Source organism: Rissa tridactyla, chromosome 18, assembly GCF_028500815.1.
Source record: "Rissa tridactyla isolate bRisTri1 chromosome 18, bRisTri1.patW.cur.20221130, whole genome shotgun sequence".
NCBI classification, from domain to species: domain Eukaryota; kingdom Metazoa; phylum Chordata; class Aves; order Charadriiformes; family Laridae; genus Rissa; species Rissa tridactyla.
This window is the reverse complement of record NC_071483.1, coordinates 5181244-5204241: the sequence shown is the minus strand read 5'-3', so window position 1 is coordinate 5204241 and position 22998 is coordinate 5181244. Positions and strand designations below refer to the sequence as shown.

The following is a 22998-nucleotide window of genomic DNA, read 5'->3' as shown; positions in this document are numbered from 1 at the left end:
TGCGCCTGTGCTCCTGGAAGGTCGTCATTAAGTGATGGCGCCTTCGTTCTCTGGAAATAACGATGCTGCTCATTTGGGTTGTTTTGTGAGGCTCCAAGAAACACTAATATTTAGATACATGTCTGTCACTGTCTCCCACCTGTCAGCCTGCTCCAGTCTCTCTTATTTAGGCACGCAAATAAGCCCAGTAACAGTAAAATCTAACTTATCCCCGCTTCCAAGCCTGGAGAAACAATTTATGGCTCACGCCGTAACGTGCTTAATTCCCAATGTTTTAGTCTTTCAGAGAGAGCAGAAAAAGGACGGTCCACCAGGAAGGTTCACTTCTCAGAAACACAAACCGTTTGGCAGCGATGCCCAACGCCAGATAATGGTAATCACGCTGCTGGAACAAACTGTCTTAACCTTCCTACCCAAAAATGTGTGGCTTCGCCGAATGCTACTGCTCCAGCAAGAGCTGGAGACAATGATAAGAGAGAAATTTCTGCTAAAAATAGGCAAAAATCAAATAGTTTCAGCAACAGCGTCTTTGTTTTTTGTTTTTTTTTAAAAAAAAAAAAAAGCGTTCCTTCCCATTTCATAATATGTGTGAAAAGCACACAATTCACCAGGGAAAACTACACAGAACATTGCTCTGAAATGGATAGCACGGGCTGAAAAATACAGTTTTTTCAAGCCCTGGTGCATGTGCAACAAACCCGCGTCTGGGGGTGGGAGAGGAGGAAACTGCCGCCACCACAAGCAGGACTCCCCCCACGCGCGTGTTCGAGTAACGGATCCTACACGTGATTTTTACTACAGTTAGAAAAACACGGCAGAGAACTGGTTTTGTGGGTGGTTCGTTGTTGTTTTTTGGTTTTTTTTTAAACAAAATAAGAAATTCCAATGCAATAAAATGAACCTCTCAGTAAGAAATTCAAACAACTTGAAAAAACTGTAAAGCACCAGAACCTTTCAAAATTTATTTAATGTGTTTTACTAGAGGAATAATTAGCGCTGGGATTTTATAACCGCTATTAGCATTAACACGCATCGCCTTTTTGTGCCGATACTCCGGGTCCTGAACAAAAGGGATGCTGTCGCTCAGCTGGCAACGCTGCCTTACCCGGAGGGTAACAGGAGACTTCGGGAGCCTCATCCAACAGGGGAAAAATAAACCACCCAACACAACACAGATGGCACATTACAACCGCCCGGATTTAATTCTCACCAGACCAGCCCTCGTAATCTACTGTATGTCGGCAGCACCGTGCCCCTCTTTCATCTTCTGGTATCGTACAGCTTTCCTATTTAAATGAGGGCAAAAAAATAGTAGCTCACCATCTGCTGAAAGCAAATCATTTATGTCAAATTGAAGACTGGGCTTATAAAATGACCTGCCTAAATGGAGCAGGGAGTGCATTACAACCAAAGGGAGCCAGGAGCTCCTCCCCTGTATCCTCAGAAATCCTCCTGGATGCTACAGAATTCCTTCTGCAGGAATTCATGGGTTTTGCTCGTCAGTAAAGCGCTGAAATTTAAAGGAAAACACGTACTTGTCACCAGAGCCTTGTCTGCAGCGATGGGTTTGGAAAGGCTGCCCATGCAGGACCCGTCAAGAAAACTCACTTGAACTCAGAGGAGTTAGACCCAGAATAGAGCCACGGGGAAGGCTGCCAGCAAAACAAAGCTGCTCGCAGACTATCCCTCCTCCTGCTGCAGAAGTGGAACAGTAGTTTGCTAAAAAGACTAAGAAAACAGTCAGTTTAATACAAGTTTCCTATCCTGTAGCAAGCAGCAGACGCAACTCTGAGGGGTCCTTCCCCAACTCTAGCGGGGCTCAGAGAAGAAACAGCATTTCACCTCCAACGCACGGCGTGTGCCGAAGCTTTGCGAAACAAATCCCCAAACCACCCGAGTGCACCAACCCCCCCCCCCCCAACACGGAGGAAACGCGGAGCTCAGCCTCGCGGTCGGCACTCGCACCGAAACCCTCCTTTTGCCAAAGAAGCCGGTATCTGCCCGACCCCGCGGAGGAAGGGAGGGACCCCCATCCCCGTCCCCACCCCGCGGGCAGCTCCGGCGGCTGCGTTGTGCAGATAGCATCCCACGGGGCTGCTCCCTCCGCCAGCCTTCGGCGCACCAAGAAGGTGCAGCCCGGCACCTGCCGAATGAGGCAGGAGCCAAAAATCTGTGCAAATAAAAGCAAGCGGGAAGGGGTGCAGCCCTGAGCGAGCGGCACCTCATCACGAGCCAGCGAAGCCAAGGACAAGCGGGCTTCGTCCCAGCAGGTCACGCCATCCCAACCGCTCCTGACCGAGGGAACACTTCGGGTAGCGCCGACAGCAGAACAGAGAGGGTAACGCCAGCACCGCACATGACAACAGCCTTCTCCCTCCAGCAGCACACCACTTTCTACAGCAACAGTTCAACAGGAATAAGCAATAGATCTCAATCAACCGAATAGCAGGATTTTTTGCCATGCATTATTCATAAGGGTTTTGTGGTTGTTCCCCCCCCCCCCCCGCCTGAACACAGATGTGTTTACTCACACTGTGCCTCATTTACAATCAAGGTTTAACATAACTGGGCTCATTTTCCTTCCTTACGGTTTTTCAAGCACAGGGGGGCTAAAGCGCTTTTTGCTTTTGTCTTTTTTTCCCTTTGGTTGTTTCCAAACCAAAGCTATAATTAGAACCCAAGAGGGACCTGCACGCTCCTTTGATAAAAGAGCCGCCTGTTAGATAAATACCACCCCTGTGTGCACACACTCGGGCACCTGCCGGGTATGTACCGCTGCGGCACCCACAGCCAGAAGGATGTTTGATGCTAAAAGCTCTTAACAGGCTCCACCGCTCAGCGGCGCGGGGCTGTCCTCCTGCCGCGTGCTGGGGACATCGCGCTTCCACCCGCTCGATTTGCAGCCATACGGCTGCAAGAGCATTTGCATTCAGCCGAGTGCCTCAAATACACCTGCCACACCCCGGTACAACACCCCAAAAATTCATTAAAAATAACCGATCGCACCGGATATTTTTACGTTATGAGCTGCACAACAAACACACAACATTTAAACTATTTTCTGACCAGGGGCTGGCACGGCCTGAGTCACTCTAGGTTCGCCCTCCGCCGAGCCCAGGTAAAAGCCAGCTGAAAGCATCCTCGGCAGGGCTTTAAGCTGGGGTTACTGCTTCGAGATTGCCACTGAATACGAAGGATATTTAACCAAGTTAGCGCCTACGTCACCCTAAGCTGGTTTCAAGACCTTTCCTCCTGTAAATCAGCCACTCCTCCTCCTCCTCCTCCTCCTCCTGATACCAGCCCTCCAAAAATATTCAACGCAAAGGAGACTCATTCTCCAGCAATGCAGTTTTGTTGCTGCTTTAACGAGTCGGTAGCAGCCACAAAGCTGGGTTTATTTGCACGATTTGCTCTAGCGTGCTCACTGCAACCATCCAGCGACAGCGGCGAAGATGGGGGCTGCAAAGGGACAATTAACTTTACTGCAATTATCAGCAAGCCCTGAACGCAGCACTTTTAAAGTTTAACGACCCCCACCAAGGAGTGCTAGAAGGCATCGGCCAGCTGCAGATTATCCTACTAAATTCCTCAATTCTTGGTTTTCTCAACAGGACAGCCCAACAGTCACATCGGCAGAGCGACACAGGGGACGGAGAAGCTGGAGACCTCCTCAGCGTCCACCAGCCCGGACCGCCCCAACCCCACCGTGGCCCTGGAGACGGGACAGGGACGGCTGCGAACGCTCCGCCGAGTCCAGGATGGATGAGTCAGCCGGCAGGGAGGTGCGTGAAGCCCAGTTTCACTGGGTGGGTACATACCACCCCGGGTATCGCGCTCGCAGCAGCAGCCTGCGCTTGCTCCCCAGCAAGGGCAAGGCTTGGTTTCAGGAAACTGTCCCTTCTCTGAAGTCTCCTCTTCTTCCAGGGCTCAGCATCACACACAGCAACACCAGGACAGGGAAGGAGGAGAAATCTGTTCCCACCACAAACCTCGAGCTGCATACTCCCAGTATCACAGAAAGAACCCAACCTTTAACCATTTGAAAACTCGCGTGACCATGCAGCTCAGCTTTAGAAACCACTAAGAGCTATTTAAAGTCCCCAAACAAAACCAGAGGAGCCTGCAGAAGCCCCACAAGCCCTCTCAGAGCTGGCTGCAGCTCCCCAAGGCAACAGCACCAGGGAATGCCGACTGGGGTGCAGCCCCCCAGGCAGCTGCTGACCTTGCCTCAGGACTGGGAACAGCAAAGCATCCTCTGTTGGCACCGTGCACAGAAGGGAGGTGGGAGACACCGGCTCCAGAAAGCTGGTCTCTTAGTTTTTTCTTTAAATAGTGCAGGTGATGAGTTAATTCAAACTCTGCACCATTCCCAGAAAAGCAACCCATGGGAATGATCCCACTGTGCATCTCTGGTGTCCTGCCTGGGCCCACGGATAGCAGGAAAACACCCAGAGCCATTTAAAGCCTGGGGGGAACCACGTTCTCACCCAGATCCGGTCCACAGGCAATCAACAGGCAGGCCTGAAAACCAGTAACTCAGATGCCTGGGGCTTGGAGCAACCTGGTCTGGTGGGAGGTATCCCTGCCCAGGGCAGGGGCGGCACTGGATGGGCTTTAAGCTCCCTTCCAACCCAAACCGTTCTATGATTCTATGTTTTCCCAAATACTCATACCCTAGAGTCAGACACTGTTTGTAAAGCCTCAAGGTATTGACTCAGTTTCATGGGGACAAACTCAAGTGCCACCAGGACCCCAGAAGGACACTGCCCCGACGAATGCAGCATCACGTATGACAGAAGAGCATGGCATGTCCCAGGCATGCGCTGGGACGCTTAAAACCAGCTCCACAAGGATGATCGTCTTCCTGTCTTTCCTGCTCATGATGCTCAGTGACCCCAAAGTCACCCATTTTCCCTGGGGCAGTTTCACAGGCTGGAGAGCAAAGGAGAAGCTGGTCCCTGGAAAATCACAGCAGGCATTGCAACACCTCCCACACAGACGGTGTCCCCCAGCAGCCTTTCAGGAATCCTGCACCCACACGGCACATGACACCCCCTGGAGTCAAATAAGCAATGGGAGATCAGTGTCAGCATCCTTGTTGGTAGTCCCCATCCCACGATGAGGGAGTTCTCTTCGCAAGGCTACGGAGAAGCCCACACAGAGCCCAGCTTTCTCGTATTCCCATCACACACCAGTCACTGTCCAAGATTTGTCACAGCACCACCCGTTTTGTGCATGCAAAAGCACCTCACAGATGCCTGAAGGTCCTGCCCTGTGCCCAGCACCTCATACACACATCTTGCTTCTGCTTCCACGCAACAAGACCCCACCACCACCACCCCAAACAGCCAAGAGCTGGTGATGGGTACCGAGATGGCGGAGAGACACCAGGACACCCACTCACCACGGGGTGACACGACTGGGACCTCCCTGCGGCTGCATCCCAGCACGGCTGGCAGGGGATGAAAGTCATAGAATCATAGAATGGTTCGGGTTAGAAGGCACCTTAAAGATCGTCTAGTTCCAACCCCCTGCCCTGGGCAGGGACACCTCCCACTAGACCAGGTTGCTCCAAGCCCCGTCCAACCTGGTCTTCAGTCCTCCCATCCCCACCGGGAACAGAAACCAGATGGGAGGGAGCACGAAGCACCCATTAAATATCTTCTTCGGCACTCAGCAGCCAATTACACACAAATTAAGGAGCAGCTCAGTCCCATTACCCTCCCCAGAGCTGCTCCTTTTGGTACCCGATGTGGTGGCAGAAGAACCACCCTACCCAAGCCTTGGCCTCCCAGCCATTTCCACCAGTCTGTCTGTTTGTTTTTTCCACCCAGCAGTGAAATCAGGCAGCTTTAGTTTTTAATCCCCTTAATTAGGGGTGTGCAGCAGTCTTCATTCCTTAATTACATCCATTGACACATCTGATGCAACACATTTACAAACAACCATTTTCACTGGAGATGGCTTTGAATCAAAATTGCCGTCTTTCCCACTCTGGCTGCGCTCTGTCTCCGATGGGGAGAAGACACCACCCGGCTTTCCGGATGCTTTAACAAGACACGCTCGCGCACAACTTGGAAATGCAATTTTCGTTAAATAATCACCTGTTTCTTTGGCAGGATTTAAGCACGAGGTGACCACAATGCTGAGAAACTGATGGTAAGGCTGCTTGAAGCAGCAGAGTGGGAGCTATTAAAAGTTTGCAGCAAAAAAAATGGCCATTTCAGGCAATACTCTCACTATTGCCCCATGGGAGAGAGGGACGATGTCTCAATGCCAAACCTGGTTATTTTGGTACATCTCTTTTCAATAGCTTGGTTAAAGGCGGACAACGGCACACTTCATTTCAGCGGCTCAGCTGTCAGGAATCCCTTTGATCCTCTGGGAGAGCAAATACCCAACGAGCACTTTAGTACCATCACTTCTGCTGCCGGACCGAAATAATTACGCCGACACCTTCTGCCTGCCCATGGAGCCATTATAGCCTGATCCCACGGGGTGCCGGCGTTCGCTCTTGCTTTGAATTACTACACCAGCCTCCCGTCCTAATGCACTAATAGCTCGCCAGGACGTGGCAGCTGAGCTCCAGCGGGCAGCCTGGCCTGTCAGCGATAGCAAATTGTAAGCAGGATATTAAATATCGTCTCGGGGAGATGGGAGAGCATTGATTTTAAAAAATGGGAAGGAAGATAACACGGCGTTGTGAGGGGTTTTTTTCCCCGCTGCTGGAGACGCGAGCGAGCATCCTCGCTGGTCCCCGCAGCTCAGCTCCTGCACCAGCCCCCCCCCCGTCCCCCAGCTCACGGGCTTTGCAAGCATTTGCATGGAGGAAATGTGCACAAATGATGCTTTCTTCAAAGTACAGAAAGGAAAAGGAAGCTGCGCTCACCCTCTCTGCAGGGAGGGGGTCAGAAACACACTTTGCACCCACATTAGAGGAGCTGTTTGCTTGTATTTTCGCTTGCTGCCTTCCTTTCTGCACTCGACGGGCTGGTACGGGAAGGGGTTTGTAGGTTTTGATTTCACTGAACAAACACTAGCACTGCTGCATTTGAGCAGTTCTCAAGCGAGAGGTACTTTTCACTTCTTCGACTCCCACCTCGGCCATCCATCACACCAGGAGGACAGCATTAGCGCCGAGTCTCATACCAGTGCTCCCGGATGGCCCTTGTATTGCTGAACAACACACCCCGCGCCTTCCTCCCCAGCCGCGCTTAGTTCTGCTGACCCAAACGCTGCTCTGCCCAGCAGCCCAGACACTGCTCGATGGACAAGATGCACTGCAAGGATCTCTCCCACCAACCCGTCCGGCCACTCCAGACCTGCTTCTCCCCGCCACCCCCCCACCGATCCCCTCTGACCTTCTCCCCGCGTCCCCCTTCCCACCCAACTCACACCTTCCAGCCTTCTCCCCTTCATTCTGCATTAAACGCCGCACCGGGGAGAAGCTTCAACGTCCCCAAAGGCATTGAAGAGAGCCTAGGCGTAAGGACAGGAGGGCAAAGCGCTGGCGCTGGGGGAACCGGGGCATCGCTTTCGGGTTGTAAACCAGTTTTCTCCACTCCCACCGGTGCCAACACACACCACCACAGCACAGCCAGCATGCCGAGAAGCTCCAGCTGAGAAGACACCACCAAACAGCTCACAACTTTTTAAACAACACTTTAAAAATAAATGAAGAGCCGCACAGGACAAAAATATTCCCTTCGGTAGGGAGAAAGCGTATGCAGAAAAGAGAAAGCAGCTGGTTTAGGTACCTCCCCATTAAAATAAATTGTAGCTGAGGCTAGCGCTGCTTTCTGGATAAGCTACTGGTCTTGTGTACACAATTTAGCATCCCACTGGTATTTATTTTACAAGTTAGGTCTCAGAATAATCCTTATTCTATTCAAACCAGGCGCATGTGTGTGCGGGCACACACACCCAACAATACAAAGGCGGTATGAATAACTGCATGTTTTTTTGGAGAGGCTTTGCTTATATTTCCCTTTTTTTATATTTAAATCCCAGTTGTGCAATTGCCTCGCGCACAGCTGAAGCCTCACTGAGCCCAACACTGCTTCATCCAGCTGAAAGCTCCGCAGACTCATGGGGACACAGCGTGGCTCGGGTATTTATCAAGTACTAAAAACACCAGAAAATTAAGAATAAACCTTATTATCCTGGGTATTTTGGACTCAAAACCTACTGGTCTTGTCCAGCACCCGGTACTGAAGACTAAATGGAGAGCCCCCAGCTAAAATTATGCTGCAAAAGGGCTGCGAGTCGCAATACCAGACAAGTGAGCTACTCTTTTCACCGCGCTGCTGACAGCAGGAGCCGCACAACAATATTGCTGAAATCCACATTCATGCAGCACAAGGGAATAAAATGCCACGCAAATCCTCTTTTCTGCAAGCTCCGTCGATATCATTGTTCGGGCTCAAACTGCCATGAGAAGACCCTTCAAATGACACCGGGGCAAAAGAGCAGAGAGAGCACAAAGCCTGGGTGAGCTCAGCCGGGCTGCCCAGCCACGCGGCTCGTGCCAAACCAGCTCGTTCGTCCTCCGATAAAGATATCCTCAAACCACCTTCAGGGTTCTCTTTATATCCGCACCAGCCAAAGGTAAATGGTGGCCTGTTCCTCCATAAAATTAAAACAATGAACACGCAAACAAGGTCTGACGGGGGGTTCCGCTCGCTCCGAGACACCTCCTCGCCAGTGTGAGCTGTTAGCGGGGCAGTACGGAAAATGAGAGCGGAAAAAAAAACACACCAGCTCCAGAAAGCAGCTTGGGTTTTGCTCAGAGTGGCAAGAAGTGTGGTTTAGGTGTAAAAAGGAGAGAAGAGACAAGACAGAAACAAATGTGGTGAGCTGGTCTCCCATTCAGGAGGTTGGTGCACGCACGCACAGCAGCCTGAGCTTGTTTCAGCTCCTAAAACTGTTTAGAAGTGAATTACAACTCCACATCAAGAACACTTTATTGACTTATATTTAAGGGAAGAAGAGGATTAAAAAAATATCTGCCTGACTGGGCGGTGTCTCTCTTTAGCACCCGGGGAAGAGGAGAGGCCCCTGCCCCTGTGCCTTTCGGTTTCGCTCTGAAGCTCGCCGGCTTGCTCGCAGACGCTCGCGGCATGTGGATTTGCCGCTTCCCACGTGTTTTACCTGCTGACATTACAATTGCAAGCCTGTTTGTTTTAGTTAACCATGCTCCTGCTCTTAAGCTACCATCCAATTACTGCTCCCAATTACTCGGCATTCAAGAGTCGTCGTTAATTACAGAGCGCGAGGTTGCTGCCGGCTGCGCTGCATGGAGTTGGAAGCACCACTTCAATCCCGCCGGCATCCAGGAGCAGCCTCTCCTCTGGGACAAGAAGCAGAGATTCCCAGTCTCGGTGCTGGATTAAGAGCCCCAAGCAAGAAGAGGAGGTTTGGTGAAACAGCGGATGAGCAGAAGGTCACTGTAGCCTCAACGCCCAGATCTCGGCAGCCTCTGCCAGCCCTTCACATCCCTCATGCATCCAAAGCACTAAATGTTCGGGTTTTTTTTCTTTGGGATTCGACAAAACATAGCGCCAGTTCAGGACTGGGGACGTTAACCTGGAAATCTCCAGGATTTCGTACGTATCACCACGTATCACCATCAGCAGCCAGTGCTGTATAAATTCATCCGAGGTACAAGTGCCTGTGGTAAACTATTCAAAAAAAGGAGGATGGAGACCCCAAACTCCCCAGACTACGGGAGAAACACCTGAAAACCATCTCCCTCCAAGCACAGGGCACTTGACACCGTGAACTTAGCCTGTTCAGGTGTTAATACCGGACCTGGGGGGTCAGACCCAAAACAAGTCCCTGTTGCAGAGCCCAGGGACAAGGGACCACAGAGCGAGCCTTGGAATCGGTGCAGAATGACCCTCTGCAGCTTGTGAAGCTTTAACCAACACGCTGGCATCTGCAGGCAGCGGCACAAGAAGTTATTTCGCAACCCACATTGCTCAGATTTAATACTCACCCCCGCGCAAGAACACCCTTCTGTCGGGTTTTGAGAAAGACCCCGTAAACTTTGGTCTGTATTTTTCCTTTCTCCAAATAGATATCTATTGCACAAGGCACTGATGCAGTGCCACTTGTGTGAAACAGCTACGTGCCAGGAGGAAAAATCGCTTTACCACAATTATGCACTCATTTCTTAATTCAATATTAGATCTTTTTTCCCCAAAACGCATGTTTCTCTGCGTGGCGCAGAGCACTTCCAAAGAGTTTCACGAACAGCACTGCAAAACTCAGTCTTGACAACAGCAGGGAAGGTCAGTGCTAGACAACTTCTACATACAAGAGGAAAAAATAAAAAGGTAAATAGCTCTTCTCTGTGCTTCATTTCTGCTCCCAGCCCTCGCCAAACTTCCCAAAGCCCAAGTTTTTTTGAGAAAAACCCACCTCGTTGCAGGATTGCTCAGCAGCAGGGCTTGGAGACCCCGCTGGACCAGGAGCAGGGAATGCCGTGGTGGCACAAATGGCTCCCATCAGGGAGACGTGCCACCACGGGGACATGGGGAACGTGGACAACCACACACACCTGGGACCCTTCCGTTGAGCTCCTTGGGGCAGCAGAATGTGCCTTTCTAACCCACAGTATATTTAATATTAAGAGCGGTATTTAAATCAATTAGTGGTCACCCAGCGAGCTGCTAGTTTACAAGAGGAGTTCATTTTAAGCAGCAAAACCACCTTCCAGCATGGCTTAAAATAGGAAGATGCTACACAAACATGCCTGTGCCATTAGGAATTAGGCAACGGCTGCGTAGGCTTTTCCTGCAGGTGGCATACACCAAAAACCTTTGTTTAATCAAAGAGCTGGGTGGATCTCAGATTGCGAACGAAAGGCACACATCCCCATTTCCAGTGATTCAACCAAGAAGACAGTCCGCCTACTAAGAGGCAAGTGCCACATCCATTTTTCCTCGCGGTAAATGCGGATCACGCGTGCGATCACTGCAATCCTACAAAGCCACGAGGGGCCGCGCCGGGTACCACACCAGCTCATCACTCGCGCGACAAACCATCACCTTAAAAATCAAATATCTGCACCGCTCCAAACTGAATTTTTTCCAATTTGCATTTTTAAAGAATTACAATTCACTGCTTGCAGCAGCAGAGACAGATTTTTCTTTACAAGAGAGCGACAAATTTCAAGCATTATTTCCCAAAGCACCACTAGAAGAGCTCATAGCTGCCAATACCAAGAGGTGTGGATCTTTTTGTGTCTTGAAGCCAACCCTTAATTTTAAGTTTGTGCAAAGCCTGGGGATCTCCCAGGTTGTTTTCAAGAAACTTCCCCATGAGCTCTAGTGACTCATTCCCAAACATCTCTGACTCGCAGCATCTGAACTGGCTGCACCCATGAAACACCCTCTGACCAGGCAAAAACACAGCAAATGGGGGCGAAAGCAAAGCCAGGAGATTAACTCAGAAAAGCAGACAAAAACTGCACATTCCCCAGTTGATGTTTTCTCTGGAGAGGAGAAACCGAGCAACTGCCGGGCTTGGCCTTTGTGGGGATGTTGAGACGATGCTCGATGTCGCAGGGTGCCGTCGTTTGAATTTCTGCCCTGTTTTCATAAATCCCAAATGCCGCTGCCCCACTAGAAAACCTCCGATGATGTTTTCCAACTGAAGGGACACAGAAAGGCTTGTGCTTTTCTCCACTTAGCTTTTTGTTTTAAAGAAATGCCTCAAAAATATTACCTCCAGGAGTGCTTCTCCTGAAGTGCATCAGGGTATTCAACACAGGGGAAAAAACAAGCAGACCCCGAATTACACAGGAACAACCAACCCACAAACCTCCTACTTCAGAGACGCACGGCTGCAGCTTCAGTCCATGTCCTCTCCACCCCCAGCGAGATTATGATAACGTTTATTAGAACGGGTGTTTTCAGTAAAAAAACACCACATGTTCTTCACCTATCTTAAGATACTTTCCTAGTGGTAAAGCTGAAGTGTTACACAAGTTACAATTAATCAAGCTTTAGTTTCAGTATAACTAATCACTACTTGTTTTTTCTGCCGGAGTCAGAAGTTTCAACTGTTTCCAAAACGACCACAACCTATCCCCAGTTTGGTTTTATAGTGAATGCACCAGAAGGGCACAGTTCTTCTGTTACCTTACAATTCTGCTTTCCGTTTAAAAGACCCAGGCGGGAGGGTGGTATCCTGCGCAGCAAAAGCAGGGCTGAGGGCTTTCTGCATCTCTTCCCTCCACACGAGCGATTTACAACCCTTTGCGATGAGAAATCACGAGAAATGGTTAATGTGCAACCACTTCCAGCGGCAGCGTTCGCCCAGCAAACAAAGCTCATCCGCTCGCTTTACCTGTCTTTGCATTTAAGCTCACCGCTGGCAGAGATGCAGCCGCGCATCTACCTCGAGAAAGGAGAAAAAAAGTTGAATCCCACCGTATTCGGGTTACCAGATCACCTGCCTTTTCTGCAATTAGCATCGCGCGGATGAAATCCAGCTTGAACAACCCCGCCAGTACTGACGCTGGAGAGACCTACAATTGGAGAAAGAAAGAACGCTGCGAGAAAAGCGTCACAGTGAAATAACAAATTTCACTGTAATTGCAAGCCTCCTTCCTTTGCCGAAGTCATCTCTCACGTTCATTATCTAGTGCCATTCCTGCCTCCGGAGGCACGCAGGCACATAACACTAATAGATGCAGTTTCCTCGAGCTCTCCCTCTCTATTCGTCATGCAGTGGGAACTTTTTTTTTTTTTTTTTTTTTTTAATAAACTACATCTTTACAAAAGGAATATCGCCATTTGTCATCATCAGGTCAGATGAAGAAAGTCAATCATCATTTTTAAACAAGCCCAGAGCAGCAGCTGCAGAATACAAAGCCCGTAACGCTGACCACGGACGCTGCTGGTTTCCCTTCCGCAGGGATGGAGTGAACCTGAATGCAACTGAGAAGAGGAATATTTCCTGCATCCGTGCCCCAAAACTGAGGGGATGGGAGACACCAGCTACTCAAATCATCTCACTTCAGAAGCAGAATAAAAAAAAAAAAATAAAAAATTTGCTCCGGTGTGGAAACAGGGGGAAAAAAAGGACATTTCTTGAGATGAACAGGCTCGGACACTGCTAGTTCCTTGGGTGCTCGTTACCGTTTCTAACGAGGGGACAAAGCACCCCAAACCACGCTGCAGAGAGGGGCAAGACGCTGCTCTGACCTCCTCAGCCAATTCCAGCTTTTTTCCCCCACCGTTTCCTGGGGGAGGGAAGGGAAGCGCAGGGACAGGCAGGAGCCCCCAGACCAGATACTGCTGCCCATAAACAAAGGAAGTGTTTTTTGAAGACAGCATCTAGATAGACAGGAGGGAAATAACAGAAGCAGCAGTTACAACAACAAAATAACCTCAACGAGAAGTCTAAAGAAACTATTTCCTCTAATGAAACATGCTGGAAACGGTATCAGATGCTGCTGAAGTCAGAAGAATTGAGCACGTGGCCACTTCCCCGTGCTTTCGGCAGCACACCCTTCCCATGTTGATGCAATCACCCTCGCTGCCCCAGGAGGCAGATAAACCCTTCTTCTCCAGGGTCCATCCTCTGCAATATTAAATTATTTTTTCAGAAACTCCTGAAGAACAAAGTCAGCCGAGTTGCGTAATTAACTCAGCAAACCCGTGCATCTGCAAGAGCTCTTCTCCATCGCATTTAAATGCCCCAGGAGGCCTGGCTGCGCATGAAAATCTACAGAAAAACAACATCTTTTTAGCCTGCATTTTTCCCTTCCCTAACTGTTCCCCCCCTCCAAGAAAGCGTGAGGGTCCTTAAGCCCTTCTGACTAGAACTATGCACAAACAGTTGAAAACAGTCATTTTCCCTGCAGCTGGACTCCTCCCCAAGCCCCAGACATTTCTGACTTGTACCCAGAAGTTATTCCAGCAGCTGCACCGGGCAGCCCACACCGGGATTTTATAGTGCTGCTATTTGACGTGCTTATTCACCAAGTTTCACCAGCCTCTCACCACACACACTCGGTTTCAAGTTGGCGGTTGGAGATAAAAAAGCAGCGATACCGGCATCAGCCACCAGCTCCAACCCCGGGAAGGATGGAGGGACACGGGGACAGTGCTGGTGTTCCCCGGGAGGGATGGGTGGAGGGACATCCCTGGGAGGGATGGAGGGACACCAGGACAGTGCTGGTGCTCCCCAGGAGGGGTCATCCCCAGGAAGGATGGAGGGACATGGGGACAGTGCTGGTGCTCCCTGGGAGGGATGGATGGAGCGACATCCCCAGGAGGGGACACTCCCAGGAGGGATGGAGGGTCACGGGAGCAGTGCTGGTACTCACCCCACCAGGTTTCTCACTGCTCAAATTTTAATACTTGCTACTGAGGAACCTAAAAACGCTGTTTTCTTGCATGTGATGCAACTCCCTCCTCCTACAAGAAGTCATCCTCTGCCTTCTGCCTGCGTCAGAGCGCATTTACGCTGTAGATGGCCTTTCTACCGCCTCTATATGCTTACATGCAGTCACGTGGGAGAAACGGAGATGTCGGTTAAGTGACATTTCTTTTGACTTCGCACCAACCACCTCCCCACACAATTTAAACACACAGTTTCCATCTTGCACCTCAATCACTGCCAAGCCAGCTGTTGTAAAAACAGGCACCTAAAACAGGAAACTTTCGTCTAATACTGGATTTTAAGACTTTTCGGCCAAAATGACCAGCCGTGTTTCCATTTCTATGAAGAGCAGGAGGGCTTCCTTGGCTGGGGGTGGGGGGGATTACAGCTCAGCACCGCTCTTCTCCCCTCTAGGGTCTCTCTCATCCCCATAGGGTCCCACCGGCTCATGTCTCTAATGACTGATGTGCATGTCAAGATGACGCTGCAAGGACTAGAAAACTACGTGGACGCAGAATCCAGTATTTAGAAGACAGACTAACGGTTTTTGTTTGGGGATTCAAGGTGGGGTGTTTTTGCCAGACTGTAAAGAGGCTGCCTCTGCACCTCTTAAAATCTGCATCTTTCCACAAAGCCCCAGGGCATCCCACTTTCCTTGGTCCCTCACGTTAAGAGAAATTGGGGATATTTGGTTGTAGGGCCCCCTTATTTGTTTCAGGAACTGGAGGGCAGCAAGCAAGGCAGGGCTGCAGGAGGAGAAACATTTCCCAGCTAGAGCAGCTGAAGCTGGACCTGAACGATTTTTATCCTTCCACAAACCAGCCCCAGCCCAACGACAAACAACAACTCAAACTCCCCAGGAATGGTCACCAGCTGCATGTTTCTCATTTTCGGAGTGCCTGGCTGGAGGCACTGTGAGCAGCCCACAGAGCCAGAAACCAGGGCTTGAACAGAAAACGTTCCACCGGGCTCCGCGTCTCAGGAATAAAACCAAACCGCCCTGCAACGCTTATGCCATTACCTGTCCCGAAGCATCCAGCCCCGTCTCATAAACGAATTGCAAATACCAGCTCATGCTTTTGATTCATTTGCACACAGGCATCGCAGATGAACCCAGGCGGGAATTATTAATCCTATCTTCGGAGCAGAGTTTGAATAGCGGGAAATAAATACAGCCCGGGGCCCGGCACACAATGGGACGAGACTGTTCCCACTTAGCGGGCGGCTTTCTCTTATACACAGCGATGTGCAAGCCCTGGGGGGGGAAAACCCATGTGCAATCACGCACCGAGACCACGGAAAGACGGAGGAGATGCTGCGGGACCAGCAGCAGCACACGCCATCTTCTACCTCCAAGTGTTTGACTCTGCAATTCTACTATAAAGCCGCGTGAGCGGCTTAGTTATTTATTTAACTAAAAGCTTTTAATTATCTCTCTCACACACACGCATTACGTGGGGCGGGGAAGGGGGGGAAATAATCAGCCAACAACCGGTGACCTGCGGGTTCAAAGGAATTGTGTTTTTCACAGAAACAGCTAACTAGCCCAAATCTTCTCCTGCTGCTACCAAACCATGCCTCATTCCGCAGGGCTCCATCCCCGGCGTGTTTTGCTGCGGTTACAGCTCAGGCTGCCCTCAGCCCTGCAAGAAGGGCCAGGGTTCGGGCAGAGCCACGGCTCCTCCCCCAGCCTGGGCTGCATGTTTCCTCGGGCGCCCACAGAGGACATTATTTTACGGTGCGAACATGCCGAAAAACCCAGCTGACACCCCACGGTACTCACCCTCGCCATCAGACAGAGGGATTGCTCTCCAAAAATACACACAACATGATGGCTGTGGCCAGGGTACGGGACCGACCAGCCACCGAGCTCTCCCACCACCAGAAACACGCCGCAAGCAGAAACGCTTCCCAGAGCTGCTCTTCCCCCTACGTCTCCCAGGCTCTGCATCAAGGTCAGAGAGATACAAAATACGTGGTCCCCTCCAAAAGCCCCAAAAGCTGCATGACTTAGTAATTATAAATTAGAAAGCACTGCTGGAGACGCTTGCTCTGAGCACAGCGGCAAAAGCAAGCTGGCATGGGAATTTGTTTAAAAAGCCAGTATCAGAATGGCAGCAGGGTCTGGAGGAGCGTGCCCTGGAAGAGTACAAGTGCTCAAAACACACACCCCAAGCCCATGCAATTTTCCTCTCTGTGGAACTGCTTCATTAAAAAAAAAAAAAAAAAAAAAAAAAAAAAGAGACTTAGTCCATCTACGCAGGCAAATTAAAAGTATTTGCTTTTAATACATAGCGTTAGCGGCATTACACAAGCAAAAATTCACATAAACAGAAAAGAAGCGTAAACAACCGACTGAACGTAAAGAAACTAATAATATTAATCTGGATTAACTACAAGCCATGAACGTTCCGACCTAATCCATCCGATGGACAAAGATAAATCCCTGCCATGCCGTATCCTACAGTTCTTTGCAACTTAAGGACCCACATTACTGATCAAAACAGCGTGGCAGATGAGAAGTATAAGGTGAAATCTTTATGTATAACCACCTGCTTAATCTACACAAGATTACAGCAAAAGTCAAGCACCAAGAAAGCAGAACAATCATTGCAAAAGATCACCCAGCCCAGAGTGCAATTTTCATCCCAGACGCAAAGCTTCGCGTCGAGCTTCCCCAGAGAGATGTACGACAGCAGCGAAACACTGCTCCAGCTCCCGACAATCCGAGTATCTGCCATTCCTTAACGCTCCAGAAAAGTTGGATGGGGGTGAGCTGCGGTTAGGAAGAAGCAGATCCGCAGCAGAGTTTAAAAACATAAGGTTTATAACAGGATTTGCACGCACAGGGCTACTGCAGGCCCCTCAAAGACTACCTTATTAAAGCAACACCTCTGATTCATCACTGCTCATTACCATGAAGGTAAAAGCAGCTTCGGCAAGCGGAGCAAGTCCAGACAGACCCAGCACACAACCAGAGCCCAGCCGGAGCTCCCCAGCCACAGACCCACGCACACCTCTGCCCGCCGCGGGGTGGGAAGCACCCGCTCTGCCTCCCAATCCAGCTGGGCTGCTCTATTCTAGGCAATCCCCTGGTCTGGACACCCGGAAAAAGCTCAGCGCTCTCCCCCATCCACAGCATCTCTGAGCTGCACCAACTTCTCGGGCTTTTTCCAAGAAATGGATGCAATGTGGCTGAAGAAAAACCTGCCCTGCAGCAGGACGGGTACTGCCACGGTCCCCCCAAACAAAGAGGTTCTCATCAAACACCCCCCATTAGAGAATGCATCAGGGAAAGGTGTTTGATGAGAAACTCCTGGCCAGGTGCTGTGGACACACGACCAACACCTCCACCAGCTTCCCCGAGGATAAAGAGCTGGAGGTTTACTCACTGACACCAAAAATCCAAGATTCCTTTGAGACGCTAAATAACTCCTGGTGAAAACCCAGTACAGAGCCACTGCCTTCCATCAGCAGCACTCCTGCACGTATAATTTCATTCCAGCACGTTACACGCCACATTCCCGACATCATCATCCACCCATCAACACATCAAAGCAGATGGAGCATCCCAACATCCCGTGGCTGGAAGCCTGCAAGCTACCCCAGCACAGCAACACTTTGATCGCTAATGAATGAATTTGTAAACGCAGTTGCTTACTAGAGAAGCCGCGTACCTACCAGCCTTCCTCCCATCACTTCCAATATTGGCTCGACAAGCAGTAAATGGGGCGTCATAACAGATATGTTTTACCGCTTTCCGAATATCAAATGCTGTCAAGTGAAAACATTGCGGCCGCTCATGCGGAGCGCACGGGCAGTTGGCAGCGTGTTACTGGAGACAGAAGCTGTAGATTTGGAGCGTCATTGTCTGAAGCATTTTTAGGCTTTGGGAACATACGGTGTGTTGAAACAGGCTGAGAAGCGTCCTCACTCCCCTCGCCGGGGCCAGGAATGCCCGAGAGAGAGAGAGAGAGCGCGCGTGCTGCCTCCTCTCCAGGGCTTCGCTTCCGATAAGAATTTGGTTTAAATTTCAATGGTGAAACTAGAAGAAAGCACAGGTAATTCCTGTTCTTCCAATCTAAACTGATACAGGAAATAATTAACGCATTTTTGTTAGGAAAAATAAAAAAATCATCATCCTCTCTGTTTCATAAGGCTCTAATTGTGTTTCAAAGGTAAGGAGCGCTATGTTTATCCTGATATTTACCTTCTGCAGCAGATTATGTTTGTCCATGGGAATCCTAGAAAATCCTCGCCTTCTTTATTAAGGCCATGTCAGCAGAGATACGCAAAGGACCTCGCTGCCTTTTAAATCACACCCAATGCTCAGAATTATCACGGAAACATAACTGAAGATGCCAGATGTAAAAAAAAAAAAAATAAACATCAAGTGCATTAGCAGCATTGACACCTGAGACACACCGCACGCAGGACACCCACCTTAACAACCACAACACTGCAGGAAAACCTTCAATGAACTGGAAACACAGTCGTGCCAACCATTACAAAAAAACCTACTATCGTACGTCCAGAAAACAACCTTCCGAGCCAAGGGAGCAGCTCCCGGGGCAGCGACAGGGGATCAGCTAATTGTGAGAGGAGCCGCACTCCACCGCGAGGAACAGGGAGAGCAGCCAGGTCCGAGCCCCTCCACGTCTCCCATCAATAGCCGCCGGATTCTCCTCCCCCCACCCGAGACCTCACAGGGATTATTTTTACATTCAGTCACCCATTTGTGAAATAAGAAATAAACTAATTAGAAGGACCATCCCTCCAGATCAACCTAACTCCATCAAACAAAACCCAGCATGTTTAAAATCCTAAATACAGGGCAAGGTATGGCAAAAATTGCTTTTGTGCCATTGCTCAGAAATAAGATTTTGCTCTGCTTCTCTGTATTTTTACCAGCGTCTTAATTGAATTATAACACAAAAGAACTGAATTGTCATTTCCAACACAACACCTGCCCCAGAATTTGGACGGTCTCTAGGAAATTTTCTGTTTGCAGCCAGACACGCAAATTCTTATAACATTTACGCACCCACAGCACCCCCCAAAACGCACAAAGGGCGAGTAAATACCTTTTCCCCAAGAAACCCTTAAGCAACGCGCTCGGGACGCTTGTGGACGCGGCACTCACAAATGTGGTCAAGGTGCGATTTTAACTCATTCCAGGCCCTCCGGAGCAGTGTAAACGCTGCCGCGCTGGAGATAAAAAATAAAACTACGCCTTGGCGGAGAATCCTTTTAGCCACAGAGCGGTGCTTCCCAGCAGGCTGGGGGGGAGGTTCCCTGAGCTGGAATTCGGAGGGAAGCGGGATGCAGGGCCTTTTGCCCAGCCGTGGCCAGACCACAACACCCACGTTGGTCCCACGGGTGGGTGAGTGGCACCCTGTGGGTTTGCAGAGCCCGGAGCTCTTCCCCGCCATGTATCCTTCCTCTTCCTCCTCCTCCTCCTGCACAATGGACTCCGGGCAGAGCTGGGGACCTGGCTCGGCCACCGGCAGCCCCGGGCACACAGCACGAGGGGGACACTGGGTGCTGGGGACACAGGGTTGTGTATCCCATCCCGCTGTCCCCCCATTTCTCACCTCCTGCAGAACCTGTCCCCAGCTGATGCTCAGCCTTTCGCAGCTCTCCATGACACACGCACCCCCACAGGGACACGCCGTGCACACACACACCGCACACACAGTGTGCGTGCAGAGACCCCAGCGGACACACACCACGCACCCCAGACACCACACACACACACAGTGCCTGTGCACACTCCAGCCCCACGCACGCAAACCCTTTACACGCGCAGAGGCGCGGTGCACCGCACCCTGCACACACACACGCTTCCCGTGCACAGGGACACCTTGCACATGGCCCGCACACACACACACACACACACACACCCCCCGTGTGCTTGCACAGGCGCACCGCGCACACACGGGCTGTACACACGCAGACACCGTGCGCACACGGGCTGTGCACACGCAGTCACACCGTGCACACACACGCACGCCCTGCACACCCCGCACACCCACACAGGAGCAGCCAGCGCAGAGGCCGCGGGCCCGCACCGACACCCCGTTTGCGCGCACACACGCACCGACAGCAACGCACACACGCCCCGACACACACCGCGCACACCGATAACGCCGCGCGCGCGGACCGTGCGTGCACGCACACGAGCTGCACGCACACGTACACACACGCCGTGCACACGTACATACACACACGTACGTACACACACACACACACGCGCTCCCGCGCGCACTTACCCGCCCGCCGAGAGCGCGCGCGCGGCCGCCCCCGCGCGCGGCGCCTGCCGCCCTCACGCCGGGCCGCGCAGAGCCCCCTCCCGGTACGGCGCCACGGGGTCGCGTCGCGCCGTGCCTTGCCGTGCCGTGCCGTGCCGTGCCCCTCCGCTCCACGCCGGCCCGCTGCGCGCCCGCGCGGCTCGGCTCGGCTCCGCTCCGCCCGGCCGCCGCCGCCGCCCGCCCCGCCGCTCTGCCCCCCGCGCCGCGCAACTCCCCCCTCCTCTCCCCGGCCCCGCCTCCACCCACAACACTGTAGTAAGTTCCCATTGGCCGAGAGCGAGAGGCGGGGCGCCAGCGCCGCACTCCTATTGGCGGAGGGGAAACGGCGGCCGGCGGGGAGGGTGGGGGGAGCGCGAGCGCGCGCCCCCCCTCAGCGCCCCCCCTTTTCCCCCTCCGCGCTTTCCTTCCCTCAGGGCCGCCCGCGGGCGCCGAGCCCCGGGGGGCCGCGGCCCTTCCCCGCCTCGGCCGCCACCCTCCGCCCGGTGAAAAAACACCCCCGGGAGGTGGGAGGCCGAACCGACAGGATTACCGGCGGCCCTCTGCGCCGGACCGGCGCTGAGCCTATAGCGAGGGAGGGCGAGGGAAGAGCCCGCGATGCGTTACCGGGGCCCTGCCCGCCGGTAGCGCCGAGCAGCAACGGGCTGCTCCCGCCTCCCTCCGTGACCTAGATTTTAAATACAGTTCTCTGTCTCCCAGAGAAAGTTGTGGCCCAGCTCAGAAGGGGCGGGCTGTGTTGGCGTTGTCTTTTTTTTTTTTTTTTTTTTAAACATATGGCCATTAGGAACCGAACAGGAACCGGCCCAGCCGGTGGGTGCCGAGCAAATAAAGCAACAATGGAGATGCCGAGAAAGCGCTTGGTCAACAAGAAAACCCTGCAGCCACGATGGTGAACGTGCAAGGAGGGGAGCAGCAGCACAACCCCGCACAAACCAACCTGCCCAACACTAAAACTGCACACAGAACAGCCCGGAGCGGCTTTTCCTCACCTACAGCCAAATTATAATCAGTTATTTTTGTCAACCAGAGCTGTCCCGCTCTCCCTGCTACCCGCACCGCAGCAAAACGCTGCCCAGCGGTTCTCCTCAGCGCTGCCGTGGGGCTCCGGCGAGGCTGCTGCCATCACACCAGCCCGACCAGCTCGGGGGGAACCAAATCCCTCGCAAATATTTACACAGACCCAAAAGACATATGGCACCCAGGCCTCTCTGTTTGCCTCCCAAAGAGAATTAAGCTATCAGGCATGTTACTCTGCTCGCATTAAGAGTGACCCGTCTTACCTCTTCATCAGCAGATAATACCCTGGGCTGATGCGCACCCTGGTTGGGACGGCTTCATCCTCACCTGAAGCCCTCCCTAGTACCAACCCAGCAAGGACCACTCACACGCTAAGGACTCTTGTGTTAAATGGGAGACAAACAAACCCAATTTTCTCAAAAAATTAACGTGCTTCTCACAGCTATTTCCCCCTTCTCCTCCATGAGTCTACAACACTCAGCTCTGCAAAAACACACAGAATGGGGAAGCTGTCTCAGTGTTGAGATCACTTGTGAAAAGTTCATTATTTGGAAGGAAGAGAGGTATTTTCACCCTAAGTCTGGACTATCTGGTGGTTTCCTTGGACTCGCAGACACAGGCTGGGAAAGGTCTGGCGGCTGCAAGTCCCAGCTCCTACACCAGGGATGGGCAGTTCCCCTGAAACATGCCCTGAAGCTCCCACTCCTCCCCATGGTATTAAATTAACACATTTTAATAGCCTGGGCTGTGAACGGAGAAGGCTCAGATGTTTGGTGCTGACCCACCACAATAACTGCTGCCTTTGCTGCTGCTCACCCACAGATGGGCTGAAAACAGACTGTGTCAGAAGGGAAACACGAATCCAAAGGGCTTTAAGGAGAAAACCACACAGCAAAGAAGCCACAATTTTTGGATGCGAGGGGTTGGCAACAGCTTCTTGCAATTAAGAAAAAACAAGCAAACAAAACCACACTGCTTCATCGCAACGCGCACACACGCTGACCAACGGCAGATTGCAGATTACATGGCGAAGAGACCAGGGCAACGAAAACTTCACATCAAGGCGGTGATTTAACACCACGCGGCACATCATCCACCATGCTCAGATCACCAGATGATCCCCAACTCCATCTGCCAGCATCTGAGCACAGAGAGCAGCAGCTCCCGTATTCTGAGCCATTATTCCCCAGGTGAAATTATCCACAGGGAATGCTATTGCAAGCTGCCACACACGCTGCGCACGGGGGCAAAGGACGCTGTTACCTCTTCAGACCGC

General features: G+C 51.6%; 1 protein-coding gene across 7 annotated transcripts in view; it reads right to left on the bottom strand.

Moving 5' to 3' along the window:
• EPB41 (erythrocyte membrane protein band 4.1) overlaps positions 1-22998 on the bottom strand; it is a 96672-nt gene that overhangs the window by 55000 nt on the left and 18674 nt on the right. The window contains exon 1 of one of the 7 annotated variants that reach the window (XM_054223715.1): positions 20670-20688. The exons of 5 other annotated variants lie outside the window; for them this stretch is intronic. The gene's annotated coding sequence lies outside the window, so the exon portion shown is untranslated. Of the gene's footprint in view, positions 1-12146; positions 12235-20669; positions 20689-22998 lie in introns of those variants that run through there. One more of the 7 variants, XM_054223712.1, reaches the window with a different exon arrangement.